Consider the following 27,040-nt stretch of genomic DNA (forward strand, 5'->3'; position numbering starts at 1 on the left):
AACAAATTAATTAATTATCGCCATGTCATAATACAAATCTGTATAAAATTGGCAATTTATTTATATGTGCTCCAAATAAAATATTTTTCTTCCTTCCTTCTTTCCTTTCTTCCTCTCTTCCTTCCTTCCTTCCTTCCTCTTTCTTTCCTCTCCTTTCATTCCTTCATTCTTGGTTTTTCAAGAAGACAAAGTCTTAATTATTTCTGAGTGCCCAAATTCTAGCACAGTGCCTAGATATAAAAGGCACTTACAGTTTATTGAATAAAGGAACAAAGAAATCTGTCCCATGTTCAAAACACTCCACACTGGAAGACAGTGTATCTTGAGAAAAATTTAATTCCTAATTAACTTCATTTACTTAATAACAGTATCTCCTTCTGTGAAACGTAAGTTCCAGAGCTCTTTATTAAGATATAACATAAGTCATATTAGGATGAATAGTACTTGACCAGCAGCAGGCAAAAGATCATTGAGGGGGAGTGTCCCCAACTCTGTGCAACAACTTCGCCTCTTCTTCCTTGGGTTGCTACAGCTTGGATTATCTCTCCTGCAAATCAGTCTCAAGTAGCCTGAAAAGGGCCGAATAATCTGTTCATTTTGTGACTGTAATACTTGCTAGAGAACTACTCAAAGAACAACATGAACAATGACAAACATTTGGAATCTTATTTAGGAAAGTAATTATGACTCATCTTATTGGAGACTGTTAAGTATTGGAACAATCTTCTTTTTGACATTTCTTCTTTCTCTGAGTTCCTAGGGTAACGTATTGTCTGTACCACTGATTTAGCACTTATTTGATGCTTTAAAAATCATTTAACACTTCCTGTTTTTTCTTCTCTATTATAATTTAGTTAGAAGCAGAGATGATATGCTATCCAGTGGAGGAAATGAAAATAGAAAAAGAGTTTTGGGTTGTATATGACATTTAATCCTGTTTTCTCTGATTATCAGCTGCTTGAAGTTAGGGAAGTTATTTTTTTCAAAGTGAGGATAGTAGTTCAGATCCTACAAGATTGTTGTGGGATTAAATGATGAATTGTAAATGCAAAGAGGATAAATGTGGCATCTCTAAATGTCTAGCTCTTGAGATGTATGTGTGTGAGTGTGTGAATTTCTATAGGAGTGGCAGCCACGTTGGAATGGTGCAGATGTGAGCCCATCCTGTGGACAGAATCAGAGAAACTGTGGTAGACAAGTGTCTAATTTGCCATGTACATGTTCCATACAGAAAAGGAATGGACAATAAGAGGAACAATGTCAGTAGAGGGAAAGATGTGCCTTTCTACATGTCTAGACCAGTGTTTGAGCAAGACCCTTCTTAATGAAAAGACCACTGATGCTAGACTGGCAGGTCAGTCTGTGGTGGCAACACTGACGGTGGTCACTGTGGCAGGTGGGGACTACAGTGGGGGAGGCAAGAAGAGACTTTCACGGCAGCCTGGGAAGGAACTGGTGACACGAAGAAGCAGTTTCTGGGACAGAGTACAATGATTTTAGATACTGGAGTTAACAATATCCAGAAAGTCTGTTTAAGCCACCTAGCTATTCACTTAAGAAAGCATTTAGCTGCAAGCAACAGAAAACACGACCAAGAATAACTTAAATAGTGAATATTTTTTTCACATAATAAGAATTCTAAAATGGGCAGGTGAGTGTTGGTGCAACTGTTAAACATGTTATCAGGAAAATAGATACTTTCTACCTTTTCACCTAGACATTCTTAGTGGGTGGTTTTTCCCTTATGGTTTCAAAATACAATACCTGCCCATATCACATTAAGGTTCTAAAAAGGCAGGCTGCAGAAAAGCCACTATTATTCTCCTCCTGAAGACTTATCTTTTTTATTCAGGAAGGAAAGCCTTTTCCAGAGATGTTCACTTGCAGAATTGTCCAGGACTATTGTGTGACTACCGTGAGTGAAAGCTAAATTAAATGTTTGGTATTTGGGCTCCCTAAGATATGATAGCAAGAGAGAAACTGGTTGGGAATGAGTGTTGAGTGAGCAGTTTACCATTTCTACCATTTACCACACAGCCCAAGCAGTAGTGACCTACACAACACAAAGAGCTTAGTAAGAAGTGGTGTGGGTCAAGGTGAGTTTCTCCTCATTGTGCTGGTAGGGAACATAAAAATTAGAAAATTGGTTTTATTGCCACTAGAGATGGGTTACTTGCACTCATCCATTACTTTGCTTATTAATGACTCAATAAATGCTATCTTTCTATCTGTATGGTTAAATATCAGATATGCAGCATCAACATACTGACATAGTACCTGATATAATGCAAGTTTTCAAAAAACATTGGCTCTCTCCTTCCCTGTTTTTGTGCTTCTGATAGCCTTTTCTACTCAGCGTTACTCACTAAATCAGCTTAAGGAAAAGTGAAGGTACCCATCTTTTCTTACTGCTCCTTTTTCTTTCCCTCTCTATTTCACTTTGGAACAGCCTTCTCTACACATGGTGTCTTGAGTTTGGGCTTCTGAATTAGTCCATTTTCTGTCACTTATAACAGAATACCCCAATATTGGTACTTTATAAAGAAACAGAATTTATTTTTTACAGTTTTGGAGGCTGGGAAGTCCAACATCCAGAAGGTGCATCTGGTGAGGGCCTTCTTCTTGGTGGGAACCCCTGGCAGAGTCACAAGCTTGTGCAGGGTGTCACATGACAAGGGGGTAGAGTGTGTTAATGTGTTCACTTGTCCTCCTTATAGAGTCACTTGTGCCCTTCCCGATAACTCACTCCTCCATTAACCCATTAATCCATTAATGGATTAATCCATTCATGAGGGCATATCCCTCATGATCCAATCACATTCCAAAGGTCCCATCTTTTAACACTGCCACATTGGGGATCAAGCTTCAACATGAGTTTGGGGACGTTTAAACCATAGCAGCTTCTATAACAAAGTATCATAGACTGGATGGCTCATAAACAACAGAAATTTGTTTTTCACAGTTCTGGAGGCTGAAAGTCTGAGACAGGGATGCCAGAATGGTCGGGTTCTGGTAAGGACCTGTTTCTAGGCTGTAGACTGTTGACTTCTAATTGTGTCCTCACAGGTTGGAAAGAGGGTGAGAGAACTCTCTGTGGTCTCTTTTAAAAGTGCACTAATCCCCATTCCTGAGGGCTCCGCCCTCATGTCCTAATCACCTCCCACAGTCTCCATTATCTAATACCATCACATTAAGGGTTAGGATCTCAACATTATGATTTTGGGGAGGGACACAAACATTTACTGCATAACATGTGAATAATATTGGCTTCCAACCAGGTCTCCATTGCACAACTTTTCCTATGACTCAAAATTCTCTTAATGAAGTGAAGGTAATATATGCTGTTCCTTTTTCACATGTGATAATGTTTTCTTTTTTAAAAAGTGTTAAGTTTTATAAAATGTCTATCAGATGTTTTAGCTGCCTCTCATATCCATTCTCCTTTTTCTCCTTAGTAATACCTTCTTTTTAGTTGGGTATATTGTTGATGAGGTAAAAGTCTACACATCCCCCTTTCCATTGTAACCAAGGCTCAACCATGTGACAAAATTTTGGCCAATGAGCTGTAAGTAAAAGTATTGTGTGTGACTTTTGGAAAAATCTACAAGGAAATGAGCAGGCCACTTAAGACCTGAGATAACAATATGGTACCTGGAGTTCTGCAGCCATCTCGGACTAAGAGAACGAGGACTTTACCTAAGGACGTGGGAGAGAAATGTGGCAGGGATGGAGGAAGTCTCTGAGGAATTTATAAAGCTGCCATACCAATTCACATTCATATATAAAGAAGTATTGTTACGTAAATCCGGCTGGAAATTCTCGTTACTAGTTAAATCGACACCCTAATAAGTAGCATAGAAATTACAGGATGGTCAGCATCTAAACTCTGGAGCTGGAGAGTTTTTATCTGAGGCAGGAGCAGCTGGCACTATTGCGTCTGACGCTGACGGTGATGAGTGGTGTATAATGACAGTTTAAGACAAGATGCTCCAGCACAGTGAAAAGAAATTCTCTAACTGTGAATCCCTTGGCACACAAATAAGGACTTTAAACTCAACCTTTATGGCTGAGTGAAAAGAAGGTAAAAATTCTGGCCTGTCATTAATCCTAGAGATGAACCATAAACTTAGCATTCATTGAATATTGGATTCTTTATTTTTAGAAATGTTTATCCAGCACCATCACCATAATTTTTGAAGTAAGATGTAATTTAGCAAAGATTGAATTCATATCTTTCTTATTCATTAGGTCTTATGTAATTTAAATATGAATTTTGCATAAAATACTTTGATGCCCTAGAAATACCTTTATTTTTAAAGTCCTTTAAGTAGGATTTAAAAAGGATATCCTTTATATCTTAAAAAAAATAAAAGAAACAGATTTTTCTAGGAAAAAAATGAATATAAGCATTAACATTTTGAAACGTAATATTTATAAGTACATTTTAAATGTGGCAAAACATTATTTTATCTTTAATTGAACTGACATATCTTTCAACTAATGACTTTAAAGTTTTTGCATCTCCACATCTCTAGGGGCTTTCCTTGTAATTATATACATACAAGGCAGTTATTAAATACATACCAAAGGGCATAAGAAAAGGTCATACTGTGAAAACACATGAGTTTTCATAAGATCCTTCTCTCCTGAGCACCTTGATCAGACTATTCAGAAATATTTCAATGCTTCATAATTTAAAGAAAATGATATAGGAGGGTGGAGCCCATACTGATAACCTTTTTGAATTTCCCACATGGGACTTTAGCATAGTGCTAGCAATAATAACAGCAGAATGGTATTTATTAAAAGGAATACAAATATTTTACTGCTAATATTCTGGAAAACTATGAAAAATTATGTTTTGTTTTTATCATTCAGGGATTATGTATAAATTATTTTATGTGACACTGCTGCCCTGTTCTCTCTCAACCAATACATGGCTCTAATTCTATTAACCAAACCCGTATAAAAAGTAGTTTCCTTCTTATTTCTTAAGGTTTATTATATGGCAAGAGTTGCAAAATGAGCACCTCATTCATTCATTTCTTCAACACTAGATTCCTATTACCGGATCTCAAATACTGAGGAATAGGCTGACATCACTCTACATTGTATAAAACAGTGAATTTATGACTGTTTTCACAAAAATCTTGCTTTTTTGTAAATTCTCTAGCAGTAGTCATTCTTTTTTGTGTACTGCTCCATCCTCAGCATGTACAATATTGTGTAGTTCATTGTGAATGTTCAATAAATATTTGCTAAATGAATCAATGAGGTGATCAGATACTTTTGGTTGGAAATGAAAAATACCCATTTTAAACTAAAAGGTGAAAGGGGTTTGGTCAAAGAATCCAACAAAGTAAACAGAAGGAAGACTGCCAGTGGGCCCTAGGCAGGGTCAATATTAAAAATAATTAACAAGCTGAGTGGCACAGATACTGACCATTCTGTATGGATGCGGGCTCAATCAGATTAGAGCTGAACCATAAACACTTGGTAAAGCTAAATATTAATTAGCCTAAGCTCCAAGAATGACTGGAAATAGGGTCTTAGACACTGTTAGGAGTGTTTCTGTCTCTTGCTTTTTCCTTTATCTTTGTTTGTTCCCTTATTTTCCTCATAGTGAGGAGTGGCTCAATCCTTATGGCTGCTGACAGCTCAAGAAACTCACATATAAAAACTATCATTGGACAGAGAGACTGATTTTTTTACTCTGTTTTATTGAAAATTCCCAGGGAAGGAAGAGAATATTGTTTAGTAGATCAAATAACAGGAATCTATTACAGTAGGTGTGCAATTAAAACTGTGCTTTCCTCAATATATAAAAACTCTTAAAAGAGAACATCTAAGAATTTAACTGTTTTAAGCAGTGGTTTATTTTAGTAGACAAAGCTCATCAAACATCCATTTGCTCCCCTGAATTTCCCAGCCTCTCTTGTGGAGCATGTGACTAATCTGGACCAGGGGTTATGTATGGATGTGGACTGGGTCTTTAAAAGATGATGTACCTTCTCCATCTCTCTTTTCCCCTGCCATATAGATTTGGAGTAAGGCTACCTGTTCCACATCAGACCAGCATTAGACTGTACAAAGGCAACAAACTTCTACTTAGCCCTTGAAATTCTGGGCTTTTTTATTGCAACACCTAGCACTAACTACCCTGATAAATAAATCTGTTCTAAATATGGTTTACTAGAAGGAATGAAGACGTTGGACTTAGTAAATTGGGATTAAAAGCCAAGCTCTGCCGTTTACATTGATGTGATCTTAGTCCAGTTCTTTGGCTTCCTTTCACCTCAGTTTCCTTATCAATAATATGGTGATAATAATGCTGCTTATTTCATAAGGTTGCTGTAAGCAATAGATAAAATAATGTGTATGAAACACCTATCTTGGTGCCTGATATAATAATAGCTAGCATCTACATGGACCAGGCATAGGCGGGTAAATTCTTTACTTATATTAACATATTTAACCCTCAAAACAACATTATGTTGTAGGCACTATCATTATCAGCCCCATTTTAATTGAGGTACAGTAAGGTTGAGAGACTCATCATAGGTCATGTAGTGGAGATTTGATCCTAGGCAGTATGGTGCCAGTGTTGACTTTCTATATTACCACCTCTTATGAAACATTTTAGAAATAAGTCATTGAACTGTCTTTACTCACAATACTCTGACACCAATATGTGAATTTTTTCTTACACCAACAAATTCTCCTATTCTCTGGACACCAGTTGAGTGTCCCACAATTCAATTTAATTCTGATATTTACTATCTAGAGTTAGCACAAAGCCCACAGGGTAAGGGCTCAGTTCTACAAGTCTGCCCCCACTTCAGACACCAGTTGGTAGTCCTAGGTTCCCACTTACCCATCTGATGAACCAACTACAAATTAGGGATTCTCATGACCCCCTTCCCATGGTCTATAATTTACTAGAATGGCTCAGAGAACTCAGGGAGGCACTTTGCTTACATTTACCAGTGTATTATAAGTGATGCAATTCAAGAACAGCCAAATGGAAGAGATGCGTAGAGCAAAGTATGGGGTGGGGAACGGTGCAGAGCTTTTGTGCCTTCTCTGGGTGTACCACCTTCCCACCACCTCAATGTGTTCATCAACCTGGAGGCTCTGAGAACCTTGTCATTAGGGGTTTTATGGAGGTTTCATTATGCAGGTGTGATGGATTAAATCATTGGCCATTGATGATTAACTCAATTTCCAGCCCCTCCCGCCTTCCTTTAACCCTATGCTCAGGGCATAGGGTTAAAAATTCTAACCCTCTAATCATGCCTTGGTCTTTTTAGTGACCAACCGCCATCCTGAAGCTATCTAAGGGTCCCAGCCACCAGTCATATTACTAGCATACAAAAGACACATCACTCCAGGGAATCTAAGGGTTTTTTGGAAGCTGTGTGCCAAGAACTAGGGACAAAGACCAAATATTTATTTACTATATTGCAGTAATGTTATTTCCTTCAATTTGGGTAATAGCAGAAGTATAGTAAGGAAGAGCTTTCTGGAATTAAATCGACATTCAAATCTTGCTTCTAGCATGTACTAACCAAATGATGGTTGAGTAAGTTACTCAAACATTTTAGCTTCAGCTTCTCCATTTATAAAATGTCTAACATCAAAATGATACTTGTCTTAGATGGCTATTTGGAGGGATCAATGAGGTTATGTATATTATATATATAAAGCACAGGAATAATAAATGGTAACAGTGAATGTTGGTTTCCCTCCTCTGATTATTCTTTGGTTAGTGCAGAAAGAATACAGAATGCATTTACTTATCCTGGAAGAATCAGTCACATTTAAAAAAATTGATGTATGGACTTTTACTCACTAAATGTACGCATATCAAACATAATGTTATTACTCATTCCCAGTAGAATTCTCACTCCACTGATGGTGTTCCATGTATAAGCAGCCCTTCAGTTACCTTAAATAGTCACCAGAGACACAGAAAATGCTTTTTGAACAAATCTGAAGTAATGCCAGGAAGGCTGCTTGCCCTGATGGACAAGTAGCTCTTAAAGTAAAGAGCCTCTCATCTATTTTTTACTCTGTGTCCTTGTTCTTTTATGCAAAATTTTCTTTGTAAGTTATGATACTTTGCTTAAATACAGAGGAATTAGATAGAAACAATGATTAGAACTACAAGGAATGTCCTAGATCATCTGGCCTAATATTGTCATTTAACTGATGAGGAAATAGAGGCCCAGCAACTTGTGAGTTGCCTAAGAGGAGATGCTTAACTGGCACTGCAGCAAGTACCCTGGTCTTCTGTCGTTCAGTGTTCTCTCCAGAACTACATTTCCTTCTATATTGTACCTATTTAAAATGCTTCTAAAGGGTAAATATGCATTGAAATAATGGTTTTAGAGATATTTTAAAACTCAGAAATTTGTCTGTTTTTCTTGGTTCAACGGGATCCATATGGATTCATCTTAGATATTAGTTAAAAATATTATCAAAATGTATTAAATGCCTAAAAGTAGACTTTCACTCAATACTTACATGTAATTTGAGGCTAAAAATGATTTCCTGTGCCTTCCAGGGGAGCTGGAAACTTTCTGATTTCCAGTCCTACACCTCTACCTTCTCAGTAGACATTTTTACCAAGTGTTTTGATAGCCAACAGCGTCAATAGATCTAAATCAGAATTCTCTTTCCATCTCCAAACAGCTTCCCTTTTATCTGGCCTAATTCCTTTTATCTGTCAATGATACCAACATTGCTCTAGCTACCCGCAGCTGGCAACTTCAGTTCTTTCATGTCTTTCTCCTTGCTGTATTTAATCAATCAATATATTCTACTACTCTCACAACCATTCCTAATTCCTATATAATGTTGACAATATTCTTGCTAGATTCACTGCCCTCAGTAATATCCCCTTTCTTGCAAGACATCTGAAAACCTTCTCACAAATTGATCTTTCTTCTTTTTAGGAAATGCAAAATTATTAAATTATTATTATTTTATTATCTAGTATATTCATAATATAATATAATTTAATATATATATAATAATATATTATATAATAATAATAATATATTATATAATAATATATATTATATATTATATATTATATATAATATTATATATTATATATAATATATATTATATATATAATATATATATTATAATATAATAATAATATATATATTATAATAATAATATTATATTATCTCGGTTGCTTCTTGCTACTTTTAAAAGAAATTTTGAACTTAAGCATGGAAATAGCAGTCTTCTAGAACTTGACCCCAGCTGGTCTTTCTCACATTGCCTTTGCCTTTTTTTCCCTTCAGACACTGATTTTTTTCTTACCTTCAATAAACTGTTCTAGTCATTAGTCCTTGAAGGCTGCAGTGCATTCCCAGGTCTGGACCCTTGCTCCTATTTGTTATTCTAGGAAGATATTTCCTGTCTTTCTCTTCTGTCCTATCCTTGAGATTTAGTTTCAGTTCTGCCCCGTCTAAGAAACCTTTCCCAATGACTCCGTCACACACTGATCTCTCTTTCTGTTGAATTGCTTTGGTGTGTTCAATGTGTTCCACACATAGCACTTATTATGTGCTTGTTTGATATTTTTTAATTATCTTAATTATTCACAGCTAAGTAGCCTGTCAGTTTCTCATGGGCAGAGTCTTTGAAACAGCTACTATTCTAAACATAAGGTCCTATCTACAGTAGGTGTAGGAGACCCAAAATACGTACTGACCTTTTTTAAAAAAAACCAACCCCCCCAAATCATTATTAATTAATTAAACTAAAAGAACAAGAAGTTGTGAATGAAAACACAGAAGAGTTTAGAAAGCAGTGCAATTGTAAATTGAAGGTACCCTTTTATTTCAACATTTATTGAGCATCAGTAATTTATTGGCCGCTGTACTGAGGATAGAGAGATAAATTAGAAATAGTCCTTGATATAAATGAAAGACAAAAAAAAGGACAACCCTTTTAAACATGCAGCTGAGTTTGTGTGGAGGTAGAGATGGGTAGCAGGGCGAGGGTTCTGGCAGAGAGAGAGAGAGAGAGAGAGAGATGGTGCTGTGGGAAGTGTTGCATTCATGTGTATCAAACTCTGAGCTATGCCTGCAGTCGATGGCAGCAAAACTAGTTTTCCATTGTTGTAACAACAAATGATTTAAAGTGAATAAAAATCCTCTAAGTCCTGTTGTAAGATGACAATAATAACAAGAAAAACAAAATTATCATTAGGTTTGTTGTACTTGCCCATCTGCAGCTGTAGCCATATTTCAGTATTTTATTGCTTAATTTAGAAATAGGTAACCTTAGCTTCCAAAAACAATTGAGAATGTCAAGTATAGGGGGACCAAACATAGCATACGCCATAGCTGTGCGTCCTGGAGAATGACCTTAGTTACTATGCTCCTTTTCACTGCCTGAGAGTTAAAGGTCCCCAGCAACCTATGACAGTAAATAATTTACCTGCAGTAAAAGAACATATATTCATTTTATATATTTGCTGGCTTAAGAAAATTATAAAAATTATCACAGTATAAAATTCCAAGAGCAAATTTATTATATTGATAGTGGCAAATATTTAATACCAGTAGTAATTAAGTAAGCAAATAATAATAATAAAAATAACAACATTCTAATATAACCATCATTCTGTTTTATAATAAAAATTTTCACAGTACAGACAACCAAATTTACCTCATTCTAGGACTCTTCTATTACCTATGAGAGAATTAAGATAATTTTAAGCCCTAGTTTTCTTTCTAGTTCAACTGGGCTCACTTTTCTTTCTCCTGTACTTGTCCTTAATGTTGTTTCATCCAGAATGTTCTTGTTCAGTGCTCTGCTCCTTTTGCTGGGTAATCATATTCAGTCTCTAGGCTTTAAACACTGCCTATTTGCCAATGCTATCCAAATTTATATTTCCAGCTCTGACTTTATTACTGAACTCTAGAGTCACATCTTCAACTGCACTCTAGACATCCAGTAGAATTCATGATTTCTTTCATCCAGGATTATGCTTCCCCAACTATGACTCTCTACCAAATGTCTCAAGCTACCTGGAGATATGCTTACCTCCTCTCTCTTGCTTACCCTTCACAAGTGCTGTCAGCGTCCTGAATGCATTCACTTCACTCCATGCTACTTCTACAGTCCTAGTCATGCCACTGCTATCTCTCATCTGGATCCTGCCATACCCTCTTACTAGCTCTTTCTGTTTTCTTCCTGGCCTGTCCACAGTTCATTCTTTACACAGCTGCCAAGGAGAGTGTTAATAGATGTTTATCACCTCATATCATTTGCTGTCTTTGCATTCTCAAATGCCTTCTGTTTATACTTAAAATATAAACTCCTTACCATGGCCAAAAAGTCTTTCTGTGATCTGACCCCTGCTTTCTGTTCCCCCTGCCCTTCTCCTCTCCCCACTTCCCAACAAGATATGCTCCAGACACACTGGCCTTCTTTCTGTTCTTGGAATATCCCAAACCTAATCTTGCTTTAAGGTCTTTATACGTTTTCATCTCTGCCTGGAATCTTTTGTCCCTTGACTCCATCTTTTTCATGTCTGGCTTCTTGTAGGTATTTAGGGCTCGGCACAAATGCTGTCTTCTCCATAGTAACTTTTCTGACCATCTAATCTCAAGTGGTCCTGTCTCTCAGTAGGTAGGTCCTCCTCTCAGTCACCTTCTTTCTTTTTACTCCATTTAATTTTCTTCATGGGATTTAACGTTTAAAACAGCCCTGTTTATTAATATTTCTTTGTTGTCTGTCTTTTCTCATTTAAAACAACACTTCACAACCTTTTTTTTTTTGCATAATAGCACATTTAAGAAATGGTAATACAGTTTATTCTCATTATTTGTGATAATTATGTTCTAAAAAGTCACTGTGAACACTGAATTAATAAATACTGACCCATTGCTCCTGTAGGAAATACACAGTTAGGTTTCTGCAACACGCAACCTTATTTTATGTGTGCTTCTGTTTAAAGACTCTTTTTTCAATATATTCAGGTGATTCATTACCATTGAACTCATGGCCAATAGCACTATAACTCACTCCTAAATGAAGCTTTTTTATCATAAGTTTTTTTTTCTTCCTCTGTAAGGCATGTCACAGCCTTCTTGCAGTTAAGAACATTGGATAGAACTTTGTCACTGTGCTTGGGAGTCATATTAAACATTAAAAATCACCAACAAAAAACATAAACATGTGAAAGACAAGGCAGTAGATAAACCACAGAAAGGACACTTGCTTACAGTATGAGAGCTGAAATAAGAAGGCAGAGTGTCACCTTGTTCAGACTCAGGTGAGTAAAAATAGTTATCTGTTCATGTCTGTGAACCACTGTGAAAATTCTTGCCAGTATTGATTTTGGGGTTACAAATAATTTAGTGAGTGTGTGATTTTCCAAATACAGGATCAATAAATAGTGAGGACTGATGGTATTTGTATGGCACGTAGGGGCAAATGGACTAGTGGCTTGCATGCCTATTAAACACCAAGTAGAGATATCTAGTCTGGTACGTATTTGGATATATGACTCTAGAGTTCAGTGTTCGAGCATCCCAAACCCTGCCCCTGCCACCCAAAAGGATCAGGAGACCAATTTCTTGGTAGAACTCTAGCTCACTGGTGTACTCTAACTGCAAAGGAAAGAACTGCTCTAGAATGTCATCCTCAGGAGACCTTGCCTATTTTTTTCACTATAGTAATCCTATTGCCTAGGACAAAGCCTGTCACATAGTAGTTATTGAATAAATAAAATTGGGTTGATTTTTCATTTTCTGATGTTGAAATGAAAATAAGAAATATAGAGAGAGAACTTTTTGTTCATATATCTAGTATTGATTTATATTTTGCCTTTCAGAAGAATTGAGACAGTTTACCATAAAATCATTGACATTATAAGTCAAGAGTCCTTAATACTAAATGAAAGACAAAAGCCAAGTAGCAGAAGGGGAGGCAGGAAGAAATTCTCTCTCTCTCTCTCTCTCTCTATCTAGTCTACCTGTTGTCTATTCATCTATCAATGTAGCAGACTGGTCAAAGTTCAATCAATTTCTCTTATATTAACACCCCGATGACTCTCTTTCTCTCAGAGCTCAAGCATAAGAAATGCTTCTTTTCTAATAAATGGTATTAACGTATTTTGTTTTATGTGAAATCTTTTATTTTTGTTATATTAAATTCATTCTCTAGTATGCTGCTTCATATTCGTTTGAAAACAGCAGGAATTGTGCTTAAATGAATGGAAAAACAAAATTACTTCTAGGTGATCCAAGGAAGAGTAATTTAGCACAAACAACACTGAGATTCCTGGTAGCTAGAGTAAAGAGGGAAATATAATGGATTGCATAGCTTTCATTGTTTGGCAGAAGCCAATATCCTATTTATAATGAGAGGAAGTTTTACCTGAATCTTTTCTCTGAGTGAAATTGCTTTCAGGATCTTTAAATAAGGAAACTTCAGTAAGTTACAAAAAATTGAGGGGAAAATGCTAAAATGTATTGAATTTTACTAAGTGCCATGTAATTGCTGAGTCAGTCACCTCTGACTTCTCTCATCCCTCATTCAGTCTTTACACTACTCATAAATCTGTGAAGCAGGTACTTGTATCTTCCCAAAGTATTGATGATGAAAGGGTAAAAAAATCTTCACTAGCCTTTATTGAATATGGAAAAACTCATGTTAAGTCCCAGATCTTTGCAGTTCCGTATAAAACCAAAGGGATATAGTTAAGGTATATAGCTTACTGGACTTTGTTAAACTATGGGTTTAACACTGTAAAATGATTTCTAGTATTTCCCAAGGAAAACACTCTTCTATCTGTCCATGTCAGGCAGCCTCAGAAATAGTTTTTTTGGTGCTAAGCCTGCACTGAAGAGACTAATGGCATTGGAACTTATCTTCATAAGAAGGGTGAGACCTAGCCATTCAGAATTGGTGTCAACTTGAGTGGGCGATTCGAAAATATCACTCCATTGAAAGCAGATGATTCAAGGATGTGTTGAAAAGCATTTAGGAATCCTTTTCATCCAGCTCTCTTTTAAAAGCTGTTAAATTTTGCCATCATTGATATGCTGCTGAGCTGACCATACTGAGGTGCATGTGTCCCAGGGTAAAATTGAAATTGAAGTGGACATGACACGAGAAATTTGGTACTGATGTGCCAGGGAGCCTGCAAAAGAAAGGAATTATTTTCTGTTATCAGAATGTCGGAGACACAGGGCCTGGTTGATTGAATGGCTGTTCTGAGTAAAATAGAATTCTGTGTATGTTTAAAACTCCTTCACTTCTTCAATTCCCTTCTGAGAGAATTTCCAGCAGCCAGATATGAAACCCAACGACAGGGAACTCAAGGTGGCCTGAAATGAGATAGAATTTGCAATAGTGATGGATGTCCAGCCCCTGTTGTGGAATGCAATGTAAGCATGATGCAGCACAGAAGAACATGAACTGTGGGACATTGCAGTCCTGGGGTTGAATCTTAAATTTATCAGGTTTGGGCAAGTTTAGGAGAGGGGTTCTCTATACACCAAGCATGTGTAGTTAGCATCACATCCCACTGGGTAAGGGCTCAGTCCCATCACACTGCCCCCACGTCAGATGCCAATCAGAAGCCCCAGGTTTTGACCTGTACTTCTGACACACCACTTATCAATTGGGGGTTTCCACACCTCCCTCCCTGGGTTTGATTAATTTGCTAGAGCAGCTCATGGAGCTCAGGGGAACACTTTACTTATGTTTACCCGCTGATTATGAAGGCTGTTACAAAGGATATAGATGAACAGTCTGATGGAAAAGTTGCACAGGACAAGGTACGTGGGAAGGAGTGTGGATCTTACATGCCCTCTACTGGTGCACCACCCTCCCTGCGCTCAGCAATCAGGCTCTCCAAACCCTGTCTTTTTGGGTTTTTATGGAGGCTTCACTGGGTAGGCATAATTAATTAAATCACTGGTGATTGGTGATCAAATGAACCTGGAGTCCTTCTCCCTTCCTGGAGGTGAGAGGTGGGACTAAAAGTTCCAACCCTCCAATTATATGGTGGGCTCTCCTAGCAACCACCCTCATCCTGAGGCGATTCAGAAGCCCACCAAAAGCCACCTCATTAGAACAGAAGATGCTCTCATCATTCAGGAAATTACCAAGGTCTGTGAGCGCCGTGTCAGGAACCAGGGTCAAAGACCAAATATATATTTCTTCTTATATCACAATATCACTGTGAGGAGCCAATGAAACAATGTATCTTCTGACTCTATCACATCACGAGCATTCAGATAATGCTGATAAAATTTCACCTTCCTGACTAAAACATCTGGACCAATTATCAATGGGCACGGCCATTCTTTTAAAAGGCTTGAAGTTTTTATATCAGATGGCTGCTTTGCTGTATTCTGAAACATTGGTTCTCAAATGTGTCTATACTTTGGAACCATCTAAGTAGTTTTAGAAACTATTGATGCCTGGATCTCTCCCATAGGGAATCTGATTTAATTATTCTCAGGTATGTTCTAAACATCAGGATTTTTTAAACCTTACCAGATGATCCTAATATGCAGCCAAGACTGATGAGCAGAGGTCTGAAAGATTGTATCAGGGGTGTCCTGCTTAGCATTTAGTATATATTTATTTGTTTGTTATCTAAAAGTCCTGCATTGAAAGGGTCATGGTATTTTGCTCTCTCTCAGAGTCAAAACTTCTGCCAAATCTTCTACTCAGTCTCCCTCTGGCCAAAGGTCACCAGGTAAGACAATTAGTCCAGTCTTTTTGCGGGGAAGCTGGCAGGGCTCCAGGAGTTATGTTCTGCCTCATGCTTAGGGCAGGCAATAGGTCATGGTGCAGGCAAAATAAAGGATATACAGACTCTTTAAATACCAAACAGATGTAACAAAAGGAGACATTAAAGAAGATTGGAGATTTGGGGAATAAAGCAAATTAACTGAAAGCAAAACACGTAAAAAGTAATGTTTAAGCAATTACAGAAAATAAATCAATACTGATATTTGCCTAAGAAAATCATCAGGTAATTGGAAAAAGAAGTATGTACATTGCAGCATGAATTACGTGTGTGTATGTGTATTTGTATACTAGAAATAAAGTGGTCAAAAAAAAAATTGTTGGTTATCCATAGGCATATTAAAAAGTCTACAGATTTTGTCTAAACACTTTTAAAATGTAGTGCATTTATGAAAGAAAAGTTGGTCTTACTCAGTGGCTCATTGAGTCATCGACATACTGGCAGGCAGCTCAAATTTGGGATTCAGAGTGCTATGGCTTATAAGTTCATGTATTGGAAACTTGACTTCTGTTCTAACAGTGCTAAGAGAGTGAGAAATCCAATTATGGTATTTGAAAGCTGGGCCTTTAAGAGGTGATTAGATTGTGAGGACTGTGCCCTTATGAATGTACTGATCCATTCATGCAATAATGGACATGGATCTGATGGCTTCATAAGGAGAGCAAGTAAGGAGTTAGCTCTCTCTCGCTTAGCCCTTTCTTGCCATGTGATATCCTGGTCACCACGGGATTCTATAGAGTTCGCACCAAGAAGGCTCTCCCTAGGTGAATTCTGTGGACCTTGGACTTCTGAGCCTCCAAAACTATAAGAAATAAATTTTGGAGGATTCTTTTTCTTATTTTTTATATTTATTTATTTATTTATTATTTTAATTTATCAACATATAATGTAGTTGATTTTCGTGTCCCTTTACCAGTTCCTCCTTTTCCCCTCCCCCTCCCCTCTCCCCCTCTCGCCTCCCCCCTGCATCAACATGTTCGCTTGCCTTAACAAGTTCAAGGAATTGTTGTGATTGTTATGTTTTCCTTGTCCCTCCCCCCATTTATTTGTTTGTATATTTATTTATTTTTTAAACTCCCACAAATAAGTGAGAACATGTGGTATTTCTCCTTCTGTGACTGGCTTATTTCACTTAATATAATTTTCTCTAAGTCCATCTGCATTGCTGTGAATGGAAGTATTTCATTTTTTTTTTTTTTAGTAGCAGAGTAATAGTCCGTTGTGTAGATATGCCACATTTTCCTTATCCACTCATCTGATGATGGGCATTTAGGAAATAAATATAAAAAATAAATTTTGTTTCTTTGCAAATTACCCAGTTTCAGCTATTCTGTTATAAGCAACAGAAACGGACTAATATGTAGAGTAACCAACAAACTCCATAGGGTGCTTACCACAATGCAGGAGTGCTATTACCCTTTGATTAACAGAAGGAGAGCTCTCACAAGTGCCTTCTCTCTCTGAATTTGTCTGATAGGTTGATGTTGGAAATTGGGGAGGGGCTCAAGCTGAGAGTCATAAGATGCTTGAAGATCATAAGAAGACAAGAAAGGACCTTTCAAGACAAAAGTCATTGAATTAAAGGTGCATGCCACAATGGCCAGCTAATTTTCCTCAATATCCTCTTAAAATATTTTTACTACAAACATAGGAAAATTTTGGTTGGAAATGAACTTGTAAATTGAAGGGACATTGTGAAATTGAAAAAATATTTTTTTATTTTCATTTAAATGTTCATTTTGAAACTAGGGTAGTTATATCCATGTCTCATTTCCATGATGTCATGAGATCTTCACCATCTCTTAAGTTTCTGTGGGCCAGACTACTTTTTGTCTTCTATCAGGTTTTCCCAACACCAAAGGGATATAAAACAGGCTTGGGGACCATAAATATGATTATAATAAGAATATTCCACAAATCTATTTGAAATGTGTGAGTATATATGTGAGAGAGAATAGGTATACAGATAGAGACAGAGAGACAAACAGGCAGACACACACACACACACACACACACACACACACACACACACACACTCATGCATAAAAGAAGCCTTTGAAATCTTCATATACTGCTGACTCCAAAAGCTGTGGGATCCCTTAGCTTATAGATGCAACTGACTGTGATGAAATGTTAAAAGACATTGCATAAATGAACATTAGGGAGTAATTTCTATGTGCCAGGTTTGATGTGAAAAGTGAGGTTGATTGAAACAATGGTGAAGTTGGAATTTCTTCTTTGGTTCTCCCACACTAATTCTCCTCTGGTTTTGCTCCCTTGCAGAAGCTTGAGTAATTTCCCCAAGTTTCTCAAGAAAATGTATTTTGTTTTTAAGTTACACTCTTAGAAAGCCATTCCTTTGTTTATTCCCACCTTGCTATAGCAGCTAAAAATGGGAAACAGAGAAAGTGATCATCAATAAGAGAATTTTTAAATAGATTATATCTATATAGCAGCAGAATAGTATGCATCAGTGAAATAGAAGGAAGCAGATCCATCTTCACATGATAATAAGAAATGCTATCCAAACTGTAGAGTTAAATAAAAATAGCTTAGGTACAGAACAATGATAGTATCATCTGCAATATAAACATTAAAATTTCTGAAGACAAACAAAAAGTCTGTTTACTGCTTGTCTTTGGGGAGGAAAAAATGTCGAGCTGAGAGGGGTGCTATTACATCTTTTTGATTTTTTTTTTTAAAGCCACTCATACTTTTTTAAATGAGTAAAATATGGGTAGTTTTTTACTTTTTTTGTTTTTTCTTGGAACACTGAAACAAATATTTATGCTATGGATTCAAGTTTTAACAGCTAAGTGCTTAAAAAGGTTTAATTCCTAAATGTAATCCTTAAATTTGCTTAGAAGTAATGTGTACAAGGGCAGAAATTGTACATTTTTGGTCCACCAATAATAAATTACAGTGTTTTGATCCCAATAGGCATTAGTAAATGCTATTTTAATTCATTGAAATTACCATTGGCCCAGCAAGTATCATTTCTTCGAATATTTGCCCAGTGGCAAGAGATTTTAAGAATTTGTCCAGCCTGATCCATAGTGATAATCTAGAGCTGAGTATTTGCATATGGGAAATAAAGTGTATTTCAAATGTTCATTTATTAAGATTGTATTTATTTCTGTGTATTTGGTAGGCCTCTGATTATAGTGTTCATGTAACTCTAACCGTCATGAATGTGAAAAGCAGTGTCAATTGACATGCATTCTGTGCTATTTGCAGCCCTCCAAACTTGAAGTTATACTCATTTGCATAATTACTCTAAAGATGTCTGTCTTTAAAATGATCTCATCAGTCAATCAATAAACTGAAAATTACCTCTGATTTTCATACGGTGCAAAATGAAAAGTTTATTAAACGACTAACACATACTCACAAGGTAAAAGGCAGAATATATCTGCTTAAGAACGTTTGACTTCTTTTTCAGATAGGTATCAGGGACAACATCTGTTTGTCATGGCATAAAGCCATTGGCAAATGATCTTCCCGAGTTAATTATTGGATGGTGTGTGGCCCGTCAGTAATTTGACAGTGTTTCATTATGAGAGTTTCAGGAAGGCAGATGTTTCCCTGAAAGAATCAGGAAAGTGCAGCGACAACTTCATTGTAGACTGACAGGAACTTAGGTCTCTTCTTGCGATGGAATTACAAGATGAGCTGAAATGTTAGCAGTTCAGTTCTGAGTATAATATTGGTAATCAATCATTTGTGGATATAGGAAGGAATAATATTAAAGTGTGTCACAAATCTTTCTGCTAATTAGAACATCAAAACATCACCACCTTAAATTTTTCCCCCAAGTAGCATTACAGAAGTAATACATTTAAAAGAAAACAAGAGAGTGATGAAAAATAAAATATACAGCATCGGTTTAAGTACACCTTTGAGAATATACAGGATTTCTGCAGCAATAGATTTTAACTGCATTCCCACTCAGTGATATTATTATTACCATTAGCTGTTTGCCAGTAGCTACGGGCATAATTTTCTTTTTTTACAGCTCACTGGACCCAAGCCTACTCAATTTAGTGTAGTTGGCTGTGGCACCTCTCACTTTCTTAAAACACAGGGCTTTCCAATTTCCAAGAATGTTTATGGTATCAGAGTAATTTGAAACAGGTGTTTAAGCCTCACGCCTATGCTGTGCAACAGAAGGTTTATATATTTTTCATTATATATTGAGACAGACCACGGCACTTGGAGTGACCATCTGTCACCAAATGCCTGCTGTGTGCCGAATGTACGAGAAATAGGATTTTTCACTGCAAACTCCTTTGAAAGTAACAGGAAGCACTCCTGTGCCTTCTGCATCTTTACTCATCATTGTTTTGGATAAAACCAAAAGAATTATTTTTGTTTCTTTGCTTGCAGAATATTGCCAATGAGAGAACACTGGAATACTGCATAGCATTTTTGCTTGGTTTGGTTTACAAAATTGTAATCCCCAAATTTGAGAGCCCATGGATTTTTCCTAGAGGGGTAATATTTCAGCCTATGTATTTCCTTTGTTTCACAGTACTAAGCAGTCTGGGTCTTAAGTATTAATTTTCTTTGCAAGCATCTGGACTCTCGAGTCATAGCTGCCAACTCAAGTGCCAAGAGGGACCAGGAAGGTGTTATGAATTAGTGCATCTGGCAGAATAGCAATTGTGGCAACCTGGAGAGAGCACTGACTGTTAGGAAGGAGCAGCTAAGAAATCTGCTGATGTCTGTTAGTGCAGAAATGCAGGCACAGCACCCCTAGATCTATCAGTTTTTCAGAAGAAACTGGAAATCTGGATTTTCACACACTATCTCCTAAAGTTTAAATATTGGCATTGCATTTGAAAAAAATTAAAAGACTGTCTGGACCAAACAAATATGTATGCTATCTGAGGTCTGGCAGTTTAGAACCTATTGCCTGACAAAAATCTCCTGGTTCAAATAGAAAATCTTCTTTCAGAGTTAGTAGATATTTTGCCCTTGGAACATGTACCCATGATTTGTTATAGCAAGATTTTTCCAACTAGATATTATCTTATCAATTGCTTGCTAATGATAGTGGTTGTGATGCTCATGGTGCTGTCTGTTGGGAAAATATAGGAAAATGGTCAGGGCACCTCAGATGTTCAGAATCTTGCCGAGCATTTGTAAATTGGCACATGCACCCAGGTATCCTGGGTTATGGACTTAAATGTAAAGGACGAGTGGCTCTGATTCACACGGCCCCCTGACCATCGGGATGCCCCTGGTGGGGGCCATGGGGAGGCCACTTCTGCTGGTGGAGGCTGTTGCTGCTGCTACTAGTGCCCCCAGGACGATCTGCAAGGCTACTGCCACCGCCGGACCTGTAAGCTGCAGCTGCTGCTGAGGACTGAGCTCGTGTCGTCTGCCAATGGCTCCTGGAATCTTTCCCAATTACCTAGCGTGAACCTGCATGTGAGGGTTGTGGTGACCCAGTCTGTACAATGGGTTTGAAAGGTTTAAGCCCTAGCTCTGACAATATAAGTGGAAACTTAGTATAACTAAAATAATAACTAAAATAATGAAACATTTTGGCTTTAGTTATGATTAGCCCCAGTTTTACACTGTCTTTCTCTTGTTGCTTGGCTGGTAGACTCTGAGGCCATCTTCACATTCACTCTCACAGACTTCCACTTTACAGCTTGTCAGACTTAGACAGAAAATAGACAAGATGGGCTGGAGGTAATCCTGGAACTGCAGGGTGGGGACACTGCTCAGGAATTTGGGAGACTGCTAAGAATCTATGATTTTTAGGATAATCAGATTAAAATTCTTTCATTTTTTTCCCCACCAAATATTTATAAGTACTTACTATGTACTAGGTACTGTTCCTTTTATTTTTTTAACAAATATTTACTGAGTGCCTACTTTGTACCAAGCATTATTCTAGGAACAGGATATAGCAGTGAGGAAAAAAATTCATATGATTATCTTGGTCCTAATGGGGCTGTGGGTGACAAACGGTTGGCAAAAGGAATAAGTAAAATATTTAGTATGTTAAATGGTGTTAAGGACTGTGCAGAAAATAAAGCACAGGGGGACATAGGGCAGGAAGGAGAGGAAGTTAGAAGTTAAGGATGATGTCATGTTGGGGCTTGAGTGACAGGATTGGTGGCATTGCCATTGCTAAGCAAGAAAAAGATTGAGGGAGAAGTGAGTTTGAAGAGGAAGATCAGGAACTCAGTTTTGGATGTGTTGCTTGTTGGCTGCCTATTAGACATTCAGTGGAGATGATAAGTAGGCAGTTGGATTTCAAGGAAAATGTCTACATTGGAGCTTTAAACTTAGGAGAGACCAGGTGGTAGTTGAAACCATGAGACTGTGGGGAGTGATGTAAAAGGAAGGGAATTCCAAGGGCTGAGCCTGGTGGTATTTACAATGATTTAGTGGTCAGTGGATGAGAAAGAACCAGCACATAAGACTGAGAAAGAATGAACAGTTGAGGCAGGGGAAGAATCAAGAGCGTTTACAATCCTGGAAGATATAAAAATCACCTTGGGTGCATTTTGTAAAATTCACACTCTGACATTCCACCCCATAACACACGCACATTCTCTGTTTCTCTCTCTGTCTCTCTCACACACACATTTTGATTCAGCTGGTCTGTGTGGGGCCCAGCAATCAGGTGATGCTGCTGCAGGTGTCCATCAACCATGCTTTTTCTAGTATCAAATAGGTGAATGATTATGGGGGTCTGATGCCCTGTCCAGATGGTTCAGGGTGAGGATACAAAGTATAGGGAGCTGAAGCTCAGCAGAGCAGGACTTACCAGGCTGTAGAGTACTACAGCCAGGGCGCAGTTGACGGCATGGCTGATTAGAGGGAACTCATTTGATTGAGCCCTTTAGCTATACCAGGTATTGGGAGACAGCTCAGTCTACAGGTGAGGTTGAGTAATTGCACATGACAAGGTAGAGCATATGAGACCGGAGTCATGCAGACCATTTTACAGAATTTGTCTTCTAAATCAATATAAAACCAATCCCAAATCAATGGAATAACAATCAAACTGTGGGCTTTCCTAGCTTGTTAGTCTGCTCAAAGTGGTTCATATAACTGCTGAGTTGTTTGAAGGGGACAAGTGAACCTTTTTCATCCATGCTGCCCTGCTCTTAGCACAGTGCCTGACACTTTGCAGGCTCAGAGTCAGCATTGCCAAGTGCATAATGGTGGATCCATGCAAATAGAAATGGACATATGATATGATGCATTTATGGGAAAAGTTCACTCTCAAATACTTCAATGCCAATATTTTGTATATATTTCATAAATTCTTTTTTTGTAGGATAAGTAGATATGATTGAACTATATATCCTGGAAGAACACTGCAATTTAATTTTCAGCTATGATTTTTAAAGTTATCAATACCTCTTTACAAAGATGGCTAGTTATTGAGGCAATGTTAACTCCAACAATATATCCTTGACAGCTCTTTGATTCTAATGGGCTTCTCCACCCATGTCAGTGTCACCCTGGTCTAGGAACCTGCTTAGCCTGAGGCAGAGGAAACTTTTATAGGAGGATTAGCCATTCTTAGTGAGCTTGATGTTCACTTGGATACCAGGGGAATGTTCCTTGTTGCCTCTCCCACACAATCTGCCCAGATTGGATATTTTATAGTTCTAAAACAGAAACTAATTTTTTTCAGGTTCAGGGCTTTTTACATAATTTTCAGTTTTGAGCCTTTTCTGGGCATCTGTGGAATAATGACATTGAGGATCTAGTTTAGGGTGTAGGACAATTCTGCATTCTACTTCTGCTCCCCAAAAGAGTCACTCCCATTTCCTGTAGGGGTGAAAGGTATTATACCTGCCCTCTCTACTCCTTCTTGGAGGCTTCCTACTCTTCAGAAGGTTTCCCTTTATAAGTTTGATGGACTATTTTCCTAATTGCTAAATGAAGAATCTTATCAAATATACTATGTTCTGTATCCTGGTCCTTATATTCTTCTGTGCAATGGCACACTGTCTTGACCATAATTTTAATTTCCCCTTTTTACTAAGTAGAGGTCTTTTTAAACCGCATTTTTGTTTTCTGCATTCCCTAAATTACAACATTTTATGGAGAAGTAATAGTTATCATAACGAAATTATTTAGTAATGAACTAATGATTTATGAAAATTAATCTTCACTCAAATGTCCCTCTTTGCTCCGTGCTAGCATCTCTGGCCCATTATTCCAACATCTTTGAGGGTTAATCTCTTGTTACAAATTAGGACAATGAGCAACAAATATAAAGTAAATGATTTAAAGCATAATTACAATTTTTACAAGAGTTACGGGATAAAGTACACAAAAGCAGTACTGGCAAATCGCTTAAAACAAAGCCATTGACAAGTAAGGACTTAGAAGTTAAACCAGATTATAAAAAAGATGATAAAATTTGACACAGATAAGAACAAGATAATTATTTTAAGAGAATAATCTGACTTTGAAAACATTATAAGAGGCCCATGTGAAAGTTGTAAAAGTCCTTGAATACATCTGTGAAAGTGACCCTTATTTGTGATCATGCTATGACAATTAAAAGTGAAGGAAGGTCTGTTGTGTTACCAATATTTTTAAAATCAGCCCTGCCCCACTGGTACATTCTTTGGTTCATTTTAAGAATTTATGATAGTTTCACTTATAATATAAATCTTCTTAAGCACATGATAAAAGTTAACAGTATTTTTGGCTTCATTTTGTTGAATATAAAGTCTTCATTAAACATTTAAAAATAGTTATTATGAAGTTTTGGCTTTTCATTTTCAATGGAAATACTTTAAGTGTTCTTTCTTGGTTCTAATTATCCTTACAAAACAAAGGCTTCTTGTATATGTCAGCCTTATTTTACTAATTTGCTGCTCATCAGTGCATATTACTCTTTCTCCCTCCCTCCCTTCTCACTAGCCTCATCATACAGGTGAAATCAATTTTAATAATGTATTTTGTTTAACCCAATTATGCCCAAAATATAAATTCAACCTGATAAACCAGAAATCTGCTCTGAGGTCAGCTAAATTTCTAAAAGCCCTAAGGATCTGAAATGGGGTGACAGGCACATTCCGGAACTGTTACCACAAGACTATTTTTGACCTAAAACAAGACATACTGATGCCTAAAGAGGCTATAAATTAACTTAGAAATGCTGAAAGTCTATTTTGTGATCCTTATTCCTCATCTGTATGTAGGATGTAAACAAGGACCAATCACTAACGTATGTAATGCTGTGTAACCAATAGAAAAACTGATGTGCTAATTAAGGGGCTGTCCCTTTTTCTCTCCTTTATTCTTCACTTTTCTGTGGTTATAAAAATGCAAACATTCTGGGGGGTCCTTCAGAAAGCATTTCCCAAGGAACCTTAGTGGTGTTTTCCCAAGCTGCATTCACAGAAATTTGGCTCAAAGAGCTTCTGATATTTTATCAGTGCCTCAGGATCTTTTTCCAGGTCAGCAAACATCAGTCAATGTGGAAGTTATTCATGAAATGTTTACATTCTTTTTTTTGTATGAACTCTTTGAAATATGATACATGTATTTTACACCTATAGCGCATCACAACTTGGACTAGACACATTTTAAGTGTTCAGTAGTCACATGTGGTCACAATATTGGCCAGAACTTTAGAAAGATAACCCTGGCATTGGTATAAACAAAAGGAAGGGGGAGGTGGTGGAAGCAGGAAAAGTGATTAGCACCCTTGCAAGAGTCCAGTCAAGAAAAGATGAGCCCTCAAACTAAATAAAGCCAAGGAAGTGGGGATATAAGGAGGAGACAAAACTGACAGATGTTTAGGGGACAGTGAGATACAGTGGAGAAAGAACATGGGCTCTAGAGCCACACAAGTTGCTTGAAAACTTGGCCCAATCCCTTTGCAGCTGTGTTTTCTTAGAAGTGGCTCAACCTATATAATCTCTCACTGGGTGAAATATACAATGACAATAATAACAGTAGTGTGCCTGGATGGTAGGAAGGTTGTGAGGATTAAAAGAGTTAATAAATGTAATACTCTTAGAAGATTAACTGGAACATTTTAAGCACTCAATGCATAGTAGTTATCATGACTTAAATTAACAGGATTAGGTGATCAATTGGATGTGGCCAGTGGCATAAAAATCAGGAACTACAGCAAGGCCTAGACTGTTTTTCTTATAATAATATCCCAAAAATGGCTTTATAGCAGTTCTTTATAGAAGTTCTATTCCAGCGTTCCATGTCCTTGCTTAGTAAATAAATCCTGTTGACCATCACAGCAATTCCTCTCTCCTCCCAGGACCTTGTTCCTGTGGTGCCTTTGTTGGGAGTGCTAACCCCCAGCTCTTTCCATGGTTGGCTCATAGCCTGTTCACAAGTCTCAGTCCCTTTGGGGCTCAGAAAACAGTATACACCATACCCCAAAGTGTGTTGTTTCGGCATGCTGAGTTCTTTTGAATGAAAAGAAATTGGAACACCTTAGAAGCTACCTCAGATCTAAAGACTTTCTAACCTTCTTTTGTTTCCCCTGTCCAAGTGCAGGGAGGGGTTCTCTCTGGAATTTCTTTATCTGACCAAGAAAACTTCTTCCAGAAGAAATGCAGTTGTTCTAAAACACCTCCCTAGGAATCTCATTAAATAACCAGGAAAGACTAACCACCAGAGTAGACTAACCAACAAAATGGAGAAGAGAGGACTGAAAGTCTAAACAGACTTATCCTTTATTCTTTGAGAGCAGCTCCACGAGATTGACTAAGATATTTTGTCTGCTTAATAACAAAACATCTGTGCACAATGCAGTTCTGTCCGTCACCTTCCCATAACTTGTTGTCCCATTCAGTTTCTAAAGAGAATTATTTAAAAACTATTGTCTGCTCCTTGGGCCCATTAAACTCTCCTAAAAATCATTTACTACCCCTCAAAATTGCCTACATTTCCCCAACTCCGTCTCCCCAATGAAGAGGGAGCTATTTAAGCTCAGCCATCTGGCCCTTTTTTGAGTATCACATTTTGTATAGCTTTTGTGCTTATGTACATTCATAAATTTGTATGCCTTTCGCCTTATTAATTTGTCTGTTGTCAGTTCATTTCAGCAGACTTAAGCCTTCACAGGGGGAGAGGAAATTCTCTTAGCCCCTACAGGTTAAAGTATCAAGTCTTTTTTTTAAAAAAAAGCCTACCTTGATCACCCTGTTCTGCTCTCCATTTTAGTGATGTCCACCACTCTTAACCTGCTCTCTCTATATTTTGCCTTGTTATTTATTAACC

Source organism: Cynocephalus volans, chromosome 1, assembly GCF_027409185.1.
Source record: "Cynocephalus volans isolate mCynVol1 chromosome 1, mCynVol1.pri, whole genome shotgun sequence".
Classification (NCBI taxonomy): Eukaryota; Metazoa; Chordata; class Mammalia; order Dermoptera; family Cynocephalidae; genus Cynocephalus; species Cynocephalus volans.